Below are 13,285 nucleotides of genomic sequence, written 5' to 3'. Positions count from 1 at the left end.
AACCTTCCTGATCTTGCAGGGGTTATCTCAGATGCAGATCACTTTTCCTGAACAAAGATTCAATAAGGTCGATCCTTCATAAAACCGCCAAACAACACCAACTTTACTCAATCCTCCGGATTCCCGTACTTCAGTAAAGTCTTCACTCTCCAACTCGACTGTAAAGGTAAATCAAAGATGCAACAAACCAGAACCAGCAACGATCGGCGAAACTGCCGGCACAACAGAAAGTAGAAACTCCACTTCAAAAATCAAACTGTGTCATGAGACGAATACGCGGCAAAACTAACAAACTACCCCCTGAACTAACTGTGTCACAGCAGGGGTTTCCCCTTATATACCTGTTGGAACATAATATCATGTGACCACACACCAGCGGGAAAATTACATCACCCCCACGCTCACAAGATACTCAGTTACATTATGGTTACAAGATACTCAGTTACATCATTGGTCATAAGACAGTCACAAGATTCCCATGGGGTATGTAACAATTAATACTATATTCTGCCATCATATTTGACCTACCAAAATGAACCACCTCACACTTATCTGGGTTGAACTCCATCTGCCACTTCTCAGCCCAGTTTTGCATTCTATCAATGTCCAGTTGTAACCTCTGACAGCCCGCCACACTATCCACAACACCCCCAACCTTTGTGTCATCAGTAAATTTACTAACCCATCCCTCCAATTCCTCATCCTGGTCATTTATAAAAATCACAAAGAGTAGGGGTCCCAGAACAGATCCCTGAGGCACACTACTGGTCACCGACCTCCATGCAGAATATGGCCCATCAATAACCACTCTTTGCCTTCTGTGTGCAAGCCAGTTCTGAATCCATAAAGTAATGACCCCATGGATCCCATGCCTCCGTACTTTCTCAATAAGCTTTGCATGGGGTACCTTATTAAATGCCTTGCTAAAATCCATATACACTACATTTATGGCTCTACCTTCAAAAATGTGTTTAGTCATATCCTCAAAAAATTCAATCAGGCTCGTAAGGCATGAATTGCCTTCGACAAAGCCATGCTGACTATTCCTAATCCTATTATGCCACTCCAAATGTTCATAAATCCTGCCTCTCAGGATCTTCTCCATCAGCTTACCAATCACTGAAGTAAGACTCGCTGGCCTACAATTTCCTGGGCTATCTCTACTCCCTTTCTTGATTAAGGGAACAACATCTGCAACCCTCCAATTCTCTGGAACTTCTCCCGTCCTCATTGATGATGCAAAGATCATTGCCAAAGGCTCAGCAATCTCCTCCCTTGCTTCCCACAGTAGTCTGGGGTACATCTCATCCGGACCTGGTGACTTATCCAACTTGATGCTTTCCAAAAGTTCCAGCACATCCTCTTCCTTAATATCTACATGCTCAAGCTTTTCAGTCCACTGCAAGTCATCCCTACAAACGCTGAGATACTTTTCCGTAGTGAATACTGAAGCAAAGTATTCATTAATTACGTCCGCTATTTCTTCTGGTTCCATACACACTTTTCCACTGTCACACTTGATTGGTCCTATTCTCTTATGTCTTATCCTCTTTCTCTTCATGTACTTGTAGAATGCCTTGGGGCTTTCCTTAATCTTGTCTGCCAAGGCCTTCTCCTGGCCCCTTCTGGCTCTCCTAATTTCATTCTTAAGCTCCTTCCTGCTAGCCTTATAATCTTCTAGATTCCTATCATTACCTGTTTTCTTTTAACCTTTCGTAAGCTCTTATTCGTGACTAGATTTACAACAGCATTTGTACACCACAGATCTTGTACCCTACCATCCTTTACATGTCTCATTGGAACGTACCTACTCAGAACCCCACGCAAATATCCCCTGAGCATTTGCCACATTTCTTCCGTATGTTTCCCTGAGAACATCTGTTTCCAATTTATGCTTCCAAGTTCCTGCCTGATAGCCTCATATTTCCCTTTACTCCAATTAAACGTTTTCCTAACTTATCTGTTCCTATCCCTCTCCAGTGCTATGGTAAAGGAGATAGAATTCTGATCACAATTTTTGGAACCGGGGTTGATGATGGTAGGATCGGCGGGCTGGAGGTGTCCAGGGCCATCAGAACCAGAAACTTGGTCTGGAGGCATCCAATTGAGTTGAGGTCTGAATGGGAAGCGACTGGGACTGTGTGGAGAAAGGTGATCTTACGATCCTTCATGAATGCGAGGGAAGAGGTTGAGCGTGGATATCCAGCAGAGGATGAAATGTCAAGGAGGTCCATAGCAAGCAGTGGAGAGTGAGGCCTGGAGCTCTGTGGCAGAGACCTGAGGCAGGGCCTGTGGGTATCTCCACATAGCAGAGAGAGTGGCGTGTAAAATTCGAAGGGAGAAGCAGTTAATTGATCATAGCTACCTGAGATCCTCGGTGGGTCTAAACTGGGAGGCCATGTGAGCCAAGTTGGTAAAGAATAGCTCCCAGGAAGGACTTGTGGCTGTGGTAGTGAGTCTGGGTGAGCACATGGTGAAAGAGTCAGACAGCAACAGAGATCACAGTGGGTATGGGAACAGTGAGAGAGTGTCTCACCAAACTCCTGTTGATGAAAAAAGTTAAACTTCCTAAGATTAGGTACCTGAAAGATATTTTGCAGTGGGGCAGCAAATTATAAACTTAAGAGATTCTGTGCCTCTAGAAAACCAGTGCGAGACACACAAAATGCTGGAGGAACTCAGCAGGTCAGGCTGCATCTATGGAAATGAATAAACAGTCAATGTTTCGCGCTGAGACCCTTCATCAGTCCTGAAGACATTGCTTGAACTGTTGAATTCCTCCAGGATTCTGTGTGTGTCTCCGTGGATTTCCAGCATCTGCAGAATCTTTTGTGTTAATGATGGCATAAGTTCATATCAACTTGTCAGAAAATCATTTGTCCTGCAGTGGGTGCACATGATCCATTTCTGGGAATCGGGGAATTCAGAAACTTGTTCTTGTAATACATGTGCATTGTGGGCAAGTTTAACATCTCAGATAACACAGGAAGATGTTGGAATTGGTGCCTGTGAAGAGAGAATAAAGTAAACATCTCAGAATAGTGACCTGTCAGTTCTTGGGCTTTTAGTTTCTCACAATTGCATGCTCTGTTTAGAATGTAATCCAATAATTGAGCCAACTTGGAGCATTACATTTGAGAAGGTTGTAAGAAACCATGAGACAAGAACAGACAGCTGAAAGAAATGGGCCTGGGCCATTATTTACTTTCCCATACTGACTTATTACATGAACTTGGAAGGTGATATGGAACTTGTCGTAGGGGTGGAGGAAGATGGGAATGTTGTTGATGTTGTCTGACAAAGACCTGAATTTTGTAGATTCAGAGCAACAATTCCAAAATAAAAGTTAAGATTTTCTGGGGCATTTTGAAAAAGTGGGCTGGAGCATCTTTATATAGGAGCATGGACTGGCAGATTTGAAAATGTAGTTACAGAGTTAACCTGTCAACTATCCTTCTCCAGCTGTCTTTCTTCCCTGCCCAAGTCATTCTAGTACCACTGGCTTTGAGAAAAGTAAAGCCTTTACTGTGGTAGCTCAGTACAGTAATTTGTCTAGCATTGAATGCAGCTACAAATCAAAGAGAAAATGCAACTTTTATTTAAGCAGTTAGTTGAGCCAGTGAAGTTTTCCTTTTACTATTAAGTTCATTTCAAGTGGAAATGAACGTTGTGGCATGTTCTACATTCTAATGTCCTGAAGCTGGAGCTAGGCCTTGGCCTCCTTTAACTGCTGTCAATCAGTGGTGAAAGCACAGATACTTCTGGGGAAAATTAACTTGAGTGAAATAATTCATGATCTAGTTCTACTGTTCCAGGTTTTACAATCACTAGAGCAGACTTGTTAGGAGCCCTGATGTTAAAGAGTTTGGTTGTGCCTATTTTCAAAGATTTTTTTAAAACAAGTATCGATGATTTGAGTTGCTCTTTTCAATGCACTCACTGGCAAAGCTGGACTTGAGTCTTGTCCCACCAAGCAATCCTATTTCTGCTTGACTGCCTGGCTAAATTTATTCAGTAACTTGCAAAGGAATGAAAATACATTTCTTTTTCTTAAGAAAAACACATGTTGACTCAATGTGTTGATTTTCCACATGAAAATTTGGTTTGATTTGTTAATTTGATCTTGGGTTTTATAGGAAAGATCTGTCACAGGATGTGACTAATTGACCTTTTGTACTGTGCCAGTTGGGGAAAAATGCTCTAGGCTAGTCCCAGTTTCTAGCATGGTCACAAGCTTCAATTTATGTCTACGGTTTCTGTCTCTGCTATGTAGGCAGTGATTTTCAGACCATCTGGGTGACAAGAAGTTTTCTTATTTCACTTCTTAATTTTACACCATTTCTTTAACACTGTCCCCAGTTTTTCTCACCTTTCTGCTTAGCTAGAAATGTTCTTGTTGTTTACTTGTGCCCTTCCTAATTTTATACATCATAAGTCTCCTTTAAATTCTGTGGAACCTTACTGGTACCAGTTTAACAGTCATAAAAGCACTACTTGCTTCCCATCACTACGATAGTTTTGGATCCAATTTGCCATATTTGCTTGGATTGCACAGACTTCTGTTTTTCCTTGGAACCTTGCCAAAAGCCTTGGTTGAACTCTAGATAGATCACATCAAACACACAGTCTTTAACTGTCTTGTGGCCTCAAAAAAATCTCAATCATTTATTCAAAGTTGATATTTTCTTAATTAATCTATATGTTTGATTAATTGCCCCTCAGAATTGATGCTGATAATATGCTGATCATTAAATTTCAAATAACTGGCCTGTGATTATTTCTCTTATACCTGTGTTCCCTTTCTAAACAGCAGTACATTAGTAAACTTCCAGTTCTCTGTATTGAAAGATTGGAGGCAGAATCTCTCCAATTTCCTCCCTTATTTCTTAGAACAGTTTAGGATATATTTTAACTGGTTCTGCGTTAATTTAAATTATTTGAAATTGTAGCAGTTGGCTGTTTCAGTTCATCTCTGGGACTTGAAAAATTGTGTTTTATACTTTTCATGGATATTTCCTGTGAGCAGGTAGATTGACTACCACTCCATTAATTAACCACGTAGGTATTAAAGGATTGATGAATTTTCTTGTTGCAGCTTCCTTCTTTCTCTTTTCCTGTTTTCATGAATGGCAGTTACAATTTTGTTCTAAGCTACAGGATTGTTCTACTGTGTAGACTTTGCCTTAGTATCTGTGGCTTTCATTAGATAACTCTGCTTCAACTATCAGAAAATTCAGCCTTAAGCTACATTGGTCCATTTTTTTCTGACCCTAGAAGTCAGCATTCAAAGGCAATTTATAGGCTTTGCTTTAACAAAAAAAATCAAACTTGTATTGAATTTTCAGATGGCTTATCTTATTTTTGAAGAATATTTAACAAACTTTTTGTCATGAAGAGTTTCTGTTTGACAGTTACAACTGAGGTGAGGAATGAAGAATAAAGCGATGTCTACATTTCTCTTCCAAGCCCATCCTGCCCCTCCCATATTCTTCTGACCATGTCAAATCAACAAAACTGTTTTCTCCACGGGGTATCTTCCATAATCCTCTCTGTTTGACTCACCTTCATTAAGATACTTGAAGGATTAAAATGATGACATTACATTTGGAAAATAATATTTTTGCTGAGATTAAGTGAGGTTCTTAAAGCAGCTGCTATAAGATATCAATAGCCTGTAGACTTCTGGTGGTGCCAGAAATAGTATTCTGGTCCTATGTGCTGAATTCCAGGAAAGCCTTACAAGTGATCTAATCCTCGAAAGACTGTTAATTTTATTTCACCTTGTAGAATATTTGGGCATTTTAAAAAATATATAGCATATGCTTCACTGCAAACGAATTATCCTGTTATTTATTTGTACTCATTGTTTTGCTGTTAATAAAAGTTCAACAGATTGAAATGAAGCATTTTAGAAACCCTGTTCAAAAACTGCTAATATTTCTATAGAGTATTGCTGTTGTACCTCATGTATAAATAAATTTGAATGTGGAATTATAAGCTTCGGTGAATATCCATAAAAAGTCAAAGGAAAATAAACACACTTCAATCTCAATGAGACTTTTGTTGCTGCACTAATGACAAATACTTTGTATCCAATTTGCAATTGGTTGTTTTATAACGAGTTTCATAAGTAGGTCTTTTCCTGAAACAAGACTTGACCAAGTTCATCACTGGTTCATTTACATTAAATATACCTACAGTACAAGTTCTCAGTGGTCCCCTATACACCTTGTTAATGTAAATATCTGATCAGCCAATCATGTGACAGCAACTCAATGCTAAAAGCATGTTGACGTGGTCAAGAGGTTCAATTTTAGTTCAGATGAAGCATCAACATAGGTAAGAAACGTGATCTGAGTGACTTTGACTGTGGAATGATCGTTGGTGCCATGTGCGATGGTTTGAATATCTCAGAAGCTGCTGATCTCTTGGGATTTTCATGTAGTCTCCAGAGTTTACAGAGAATTGTGTGAAAAAACCAAAATAAAACATTCTGTTAGTGGCAGTTCTAGAAACATAGAAAACCTACAGCACAATACAGGTTTGGCCCACAAAGTTGTGCTGAACATGTCCCTACCTTAGAAATTACTAGGGTTCTCCATAGCCCTCTATTTTTCTAAGCTTCATGTACCTATCCAAAAGTCTCTTAAAATACCCTATCGTATCTGCCTCCACCACCGTTTCTGGCAGCCCATTCCACGCACTCACCGCTCTCTGCTTAAAAAGAACTTACCCCTGACATCTCCTCTGTACCTACTCCCCAGCACCTTAAACCTGTGCCCTCTTGTGGCAACCATTTCAGCCCTGGGAAAAAGCCTCTGACTATCCACACGATGAATGCCTCTCATCATCTTATACACCTCTATCAGGTCACCTCTCATCCTCCGTCGCTCCAAGGAGAAAAGGCCAAGTTCACTCAACCTGTTTTCATAAGGCATGCTCCCCAATCCAGGTAGCATCGTTGTAAATCTCCTTTGCACCCTTTCTATGGTTTCCACATCCTTCCTGTAGTGAGGTGACTGGAACTGAGCACAGTACTCCAAGTGGGGTCTGACCAGGGTCCTATATAGCTGCAACATTACCTCTTGGCTCCTAAATTCACTTCCAAGATTGATGAAGACCAATACACCATATGCCTTCTTAATCACAGAGTCAACCTGCGCAGCTGCTTTGAGCGCCCTATGGGCTCTGACCCCAAGATCCCTCTGATCTTCCACACTGCCAATAGTCTTATCATTAATGCTATATTCTGCCATCATATTTGACCTACCAAAATAATTTTCCATTCATAGTAGTTGTTCATACCAGTTTTTTAGTTTAAATAGATTTTTCTTCTTCCTTTGAAGTATGAAACTATTTTCAAGATTGTCCAGATTGCAATGCAACTATTATAGTGAGTGATTGATTCTGAAAGGTGGATGAGATGCCATATGGTAATTGTGCGTGGTGTCAAGGCAATTTGAGCACTGCTGCAACATTGCTGGATTATGCACAAGTCATAAAGGTTTGTGTGGCATTATAATTAATGCACAGATGGTACTGGTGGGATTAGTGGTTGCAATGTCAAAAAATAATGTTACATTTAGGATCTAGTGATGGCTGTTGCATTGTACAAATATGTGACTTTAAAGGTAAGTTTGTTTTTGTTCATGTGTAATGTTATCAGTTAAAGATAAGCTTAATAAATAAAGGACTAAGTGTAGTACCTGGTATGCAACTTGAGGAAATCTTGTGCACAGAGTTGCTTGAACACTGTAATTGTATGATCTAAAAGATGGAATCTTGGGCATCTTAAGTGTCACTTTAGTATTTGCAAAAGGTTTTGATCTGTAGTTGTATACTCTACCTGTGAACTATAGCAATTTCTTCCCCTTCCCTTAAGCAGACCTATTTTGTTCTATGAAATACATAACTCAAAAGTGGCAGTATAGCTAGTCAGTTCCTCAACCACCCATTCACCTGTTCGGTCTTTCTAATCTTGCTCTAACTAGCAGGGGTACTGAGGGTAATCCAGAGATGATGGCTTTGGGTCCAGTTTGTCAGCTTCTTTGCTTCCTTTGTATTTACAACTGAGTGTAGTAATGTTGGTTTTCTTTGTAGTATAAAATTGGATACAAAATTGACTCAGGAAGTGAAGGGTAATCATTCATGGCTGTTTTTGTGACTAAAAGGCTATTATCACTGTGTTTCACGTGGCTCCATACTCAGCCCCTCATTTTTTATTCCAATATATAATCATGATTTGGCCATCATTGTAAGCAGGTTGATGAAGGTTCCCAGCCTGAAACATCGACGCACTCTTTTTCCGTAGATGCTGCCTGGCCTGCTGAATTCCTCCAGCATTTTGTGCGTGTTGCTTGGATTTCCAACATCTGCAGATTTTCTGTTTTATTAAAAGAACCAGCCTATTTTGATGTGAACTGAAAAGATTTGACTGAAACTGTTGAATTGAGAACTGAATCCACTTGTCATCCACTTAAATCTATAAGGAGAACTGTTTGGAGGAGGCCATGGATGGACATATTGGAGTTGGAATGGGAAGTGGAATTAAAATGGGTGGCTACTGGGAGATCCCGCTTCTTCTGGCGGTTGGAGCGTAGGTGCTCGGTGAAGCGGTCTCCCTGATGTACAGGAGACCAGAACGGGAGCACCGGACACAGTAATTGGGATGAGTGTAGTAATGTTGTAATGACAGTAATTGGGACTGTGTCATGACCCCAGCAGACTCATAGGTAAAGTGTCACCTCATCTGGAAGGACTGTTTGGAGCCCTGAACGGTAGTGAGGGAGGAGGTGTAGGGGCAGATGTAGCACTTGTTCCACTTGCATTCAATCCAGGAGGAAGATCAATGGGGAGGGATGACTGGACAAGGGAGCCATGTTGGGAGTAATCCCAGTATCCCTGCGGAAAGCAGAAAGTGCGAGTGAGGGGAAAGAAGTGCTTGGCGTTGGGACCCCGTTGGAGATGGTGGAAGCTCCGGAGAATCAAGTGCTGGACATGGAGGCTGAAGGGGTGGTAGGTGCGGACAGAGAACTTTTCTCTGAGCCCCTTTATGGGCAACAGTTTAGAACCAGGGCAGTAATAATGCTTTGTGGGTATTCCCAATATTTCTTTGGTAGAAAGTGTTACATTGCAGTGTCTCTCGGGAATTCCTGACCTATGACTGTTTAAAGCGAAGGATCAAGATAGATAGATAGATAGATACTTTATTCATCCCCATGGGAAAATTCAACTTTTTTTTTCCAATGTCCCATACACTTGTTGTAGCAAAACTAATTACATACAATACTTAACTCAGTAAAAAATATGATATGCATCTAAATCACTATCTCAAAAAGCATTAATAATAGCTTTTAAAAAGTTCTTAAGTCCTGGCGGTAGAATTGTAAAGCCTAATGGCATTGGGGAGTATTGACCTCTTCATCCTGTCTGAGGAGCATTGCATCGATAGTAACCTGTCGCTGAAACTGCTTCTCTGTCTCTGGATGGTGCTATGTAGAGGATGTTCAGAGTTATCCATAATTGACCGTAGCCTACTCAGCGCCCTTCGCTCAGCTACCGATGTTAAACCCTCCAGTACTTTGCCCACGACAGAGCCCGCCTTCCTTACCAGCTTATTAAGACGTGAGGCGTCCCTCTTCTTAATGCTTCCTCCCCAACACGCCACCACAAAGAAGAGGGCGCTCTCCACAACTGACCTATAGAACATCTTCAGCATCTCACTACAGACATTGAATGACGCCAACCTTCTTAGGAAGTACAGTCGACTCTGTGCCTTCCTGCACAAGGCATCTGTGTTGGCAGTCCAGTCTAGCTTCTCGTCTAACTATACTCCCAGATACTTGTAGGTCTTAACCTGCTCCACACATTCTCCATTAATGATCACTGGCTCCATATGAGGCCTAGATCTCCTAAAGTCCACCACCATCTCCTTGGTCTTAGTGATATTGAGACGCAGGTAGTTTGAGTTGCACCATATCACAAAGTCCTGTATCAGTTTCCTATACTCCTCCTCCTGTCCATTCCTGACACACCCCACTATGGCCGTGTCATCAGCGAACTTCTGCACATGGCAGGACTCCGAGTTATATTGGAAGTCTGATGTGTACAGGGTGAACAGGACCGGAGAGAGTACGGTTCCCTGCGGCGCCCCTGTGCTGCTGACCACCGTGTCAGACCTACAGTCTCCCAACCGCACATACTGAGGTCTATCTGTCAAGAACCTAGAGTCCAGTCATTGCGAGCACACAAGTGAAGCTTGGTGCCTCCCACACTTCCTACCCATCAAACACCAGTTGCCCCACTTGTAACAAACAAGTTTGCCTCATCACAGAACTAGACGGGGAGCAAGTCCACCTCAATTCCAAGCTGTAAGAGAAGAATCTAAATGCAACTTGATGCAACACCACATGTGATTCTCGCAGCTTTGTTACATTCACTTCTGGATATTGTGTATTTTTAGGTGTGGTGGTATCTCTTTTACACATTGTTTAATGAGGACAGCAAGTTTATTTTATCTAAGTGCTTTAGAACAGGTATGCTTTTGTAACTGGAGTAGAATTGCCTGTTGTGAAATGCTGATCGTTAACTGAGTAACAAATATGGGGTTTCAAGAGCTGAGGTGTTTTACAATGGAGGTTTTTTTTTGCTTTTTGTGTGTGGTGACTCTCAGCTTCTTTCATTTCTTGAGATTTGCATTCTATTTCCTTTTGAGTACTAGTTCCTTCAGCTTTTGTGTTGGAGTGAAGTGTGAATATCTGATAAAACTGAGCTAATTCATGAGCAGCTGCAGCGGAGAAGCAGGTCATTTAACTTCCTCAGTCCTACAGTCGATTCTCTTTCTTAACTTTGAGATTATAATGGCAAGGCCTGAGATGAATGTGATTTAAACAATTTCAGGAGTCAGCGAAAGGTATGTTTTGTTACTTCTTGCTGTAGAGGTTGTATTGCAATGTGATTGCTTTGTTCGAAATCATTCTTACTTTTTTCATTTGGATTGTTACTGCTCTCAGCTGTAAGGTGTTCCTGTTTGAATCAGCATGAAGTCAAGCGTGAGAAAGAACCATTTAGCATGGCTCTCTTGTTGCTTTATTAATCCTATTTCTGTATAAATTGCATTAATATAAGTAACTTATTAACCCTAAATATTTTCAATTGCACAACAAATTTATTTTTGTTCTTTATGAACTTAGATATGTTTCCATATTTGTTTGTGATAAATTATTCTTGTACTTTAAATTTATGGTGAACTTGAAAAGGATTGGATGCTGGATGTTTCAATAAGGAGATAATTTCAGAATGTCCTTGAGGGCTGTTTAGAAAGCAGATCGTGTACTACTTGTGCGATTTTTGTAGCGTGATTGCTTAATGCAATATTTATTTTATTTTGTTTAGTAAGCTGATTTCTGTTTTGATGGAGCCACACTTTCTCAAGTAACCAGGATATAAAGAACATTTAAAAATGAGTGGATGGTAACAGTGTTTTTGTGTTGTGGGGAGATGCCTCTGAATTATTTTTAGTATAGAAAAACTCTGAACTGTGTTTCATATCTGACAGAAGGGAACATTCTCCCTTATTCTGGAGTTTCTTTCTTTTTTAACTGATTTTAACTAAGCTGACACTTACTGTTTTATAGCTAATTAAATAGATTTGGTGATTAAAGGTAAAATGTGGTGATAGTTCCTGATGAGAATTAATAAATAATATCTGTAAAAGTCTCTTTAAACAGCTTGATTAAAGGAAATGTAAATTTGTCAGCAGTGCTTGAACAGTCAGATAGAAAACTGCATTTGCTGGAAGTCTGAAGAAAAGGCGAGTGTGGAAATACTTAGCAGCATCTGTGGAAAGGAATAAAAAAACTGAGTTTTACAGATGGTTAAAGTTTCAAATGAACTGGACTGTTTAAATATGAACTCGGGAAGCTGGTTTGAAATAACTGAGTCTGAACAGCCAGAGGATGACAGATGTCTAATGAATGACAGCAGATCGAAAAGGAAAATGATGAAATTGATAAGGAAAGGAGTTAGCTGACACACTTCCATTAAAGTCCACTGCTTAATCAACTTTGGGAAGTATGAAATAAAACCTTAAAGTGCTGCAAATACTCGGGCAGTGTCTGTATAGATTAAAGCATCTAATAGATAGATTGATTCTTTATTGATCCCAAATTAGAGTGTCACAGTAGCACTACAAGTGCACGGATATAAATATTAGAAGTAGAAAGAATAAAAAAAATAAGTTAACACAATCAGTCTCGCAGGAAGGAATCATCACTTCCCCAGATGTAGGTTGACTCATTATAGAACCTAATGGCCGAGGGTAAGAATGATTTCATATTGCACTCTTTGGAACAGCACAGTTGTCTTAGTCTATTACTAGAAGTACTCCTCTTTTAGCCAGGATGGCACGCAGAGGATGAGAAATGTCCAGAATTGCCAGGATTTTCCGTAGTGTCATTTGTTCTACCACAGCTTCCAGTGTGTCAGTTTGACTCCCATAACAGAGCCAGCCTTTAGTTTTAAAGGTCTTTCAATAGAATAGAAAAAAGTTTAAAGATGATTTTCAACATTGAGAGAAGGTGAAAAGAGAGCAAAAGGGTAAAGTAGAATGTGGAGATTAATTATGAATAAATAAACCAAGGTGATCAAGGGTACCTGTAAATGGGAAGAAAAGAATCATTGTCTGAAAGTGGTTTTCCTTTGAGTCCGAAAGGTTGTAAGGTGCGTTGTGGAAAGTTGAGATGCTGTTCTTGGAGCTTGAGCTACATTGGAACTGAAAAAAGGAGAGAGAGAGAGAGAGAGAGAGAGAGAGTGGGATGGAATATTAAAGTGATGTGTGACAAAAAGCTCAGTTACGCTTGAGGATATCCGTAAAACAGTCGCATTGTTTGTTGCCCAATGTAGAGGAAGCAACAGGCTGTGAAGAAAGTACTGTAGAGAGGCACAAACACAATCAGTATCTACTGATAAGATGTTTGGGCATTAGCTGGTGTAAAAGGAGGGGATAGAAATGCAGTTGATACGTTTGTTGGTAATGGAGCAATAAGCTGACTTGTTGCAGAAGCACTATTGTGATTGTTGTTACTTTTTCCTTTCCCCATTCCTGCTTATGTTCAACAATTTCCTACAGTCTTCTCCTTCCACTGGTGTCTCCTCAGTTAGTGTTTTAAGAGATGGCAACCTTTACCCTTGTTCCGTTATTGTTTTTTTGTCATTTAGTCTTTTCTGTGTTCTTGCCTATTGCAGGTCTTTCATATTTTCCTCCTCTTACCCTCCATTTTTCTGA

General features: G+C 40.3%; 1 protein-coding gene across 10 annotated transcripts in view; it reads left to right on the top strand.

Annotated features, from left to right (window-relative positions):
* The window catches only part of sema4d (sema domain, immunoglobulin domain (Ig), transmembrane domain (TM) and short cytoplasmic domain, (semaphorin) 4D), a 192,114-nt gene that overhangs the window by 103,481 nt on the left and 75,348 nt on the right, over positions 1–13,285 (top strand). Inside the window, exon 1 of one of the 10 annotated variants that reach the window (XM_073071809.1) lies at positions 10,841–10,912. The exons of 8 other annotated variants lie outside the window; for them this stretch is intronic. The gene's annotated coding sequence lies outside the window, so the exon portion shown is untranslated. Of the gene's footprint in view, positions 1–10,840; positions 10,913–13,285 lie in introns of those variants that run through there. One more of the 10 variants, XM_073071817.1, reaches the window with a different exon arrangement.

Source organism: Hemitrygon akajei, chromosome 2 (genome assembly GCF_048418815.1).
Source record: "Hemitrygon akajei chromosome 2, sHemAka1.3, whole genome shotgun sequence".
In the NCBI taxonomy this organism is placed as follows: domain Eukaryota; kingdom Metazoa; phylum Chordata; class Chondrichthyes; order Myliobatiformes; family Dasyatidae; genus Hemitrygon; species Hemitrygon akajei.
Note: the sequence above shows the minus strand (reverse complement) of the source record. Positions and strands in the feature narration are given on the sequence as shown.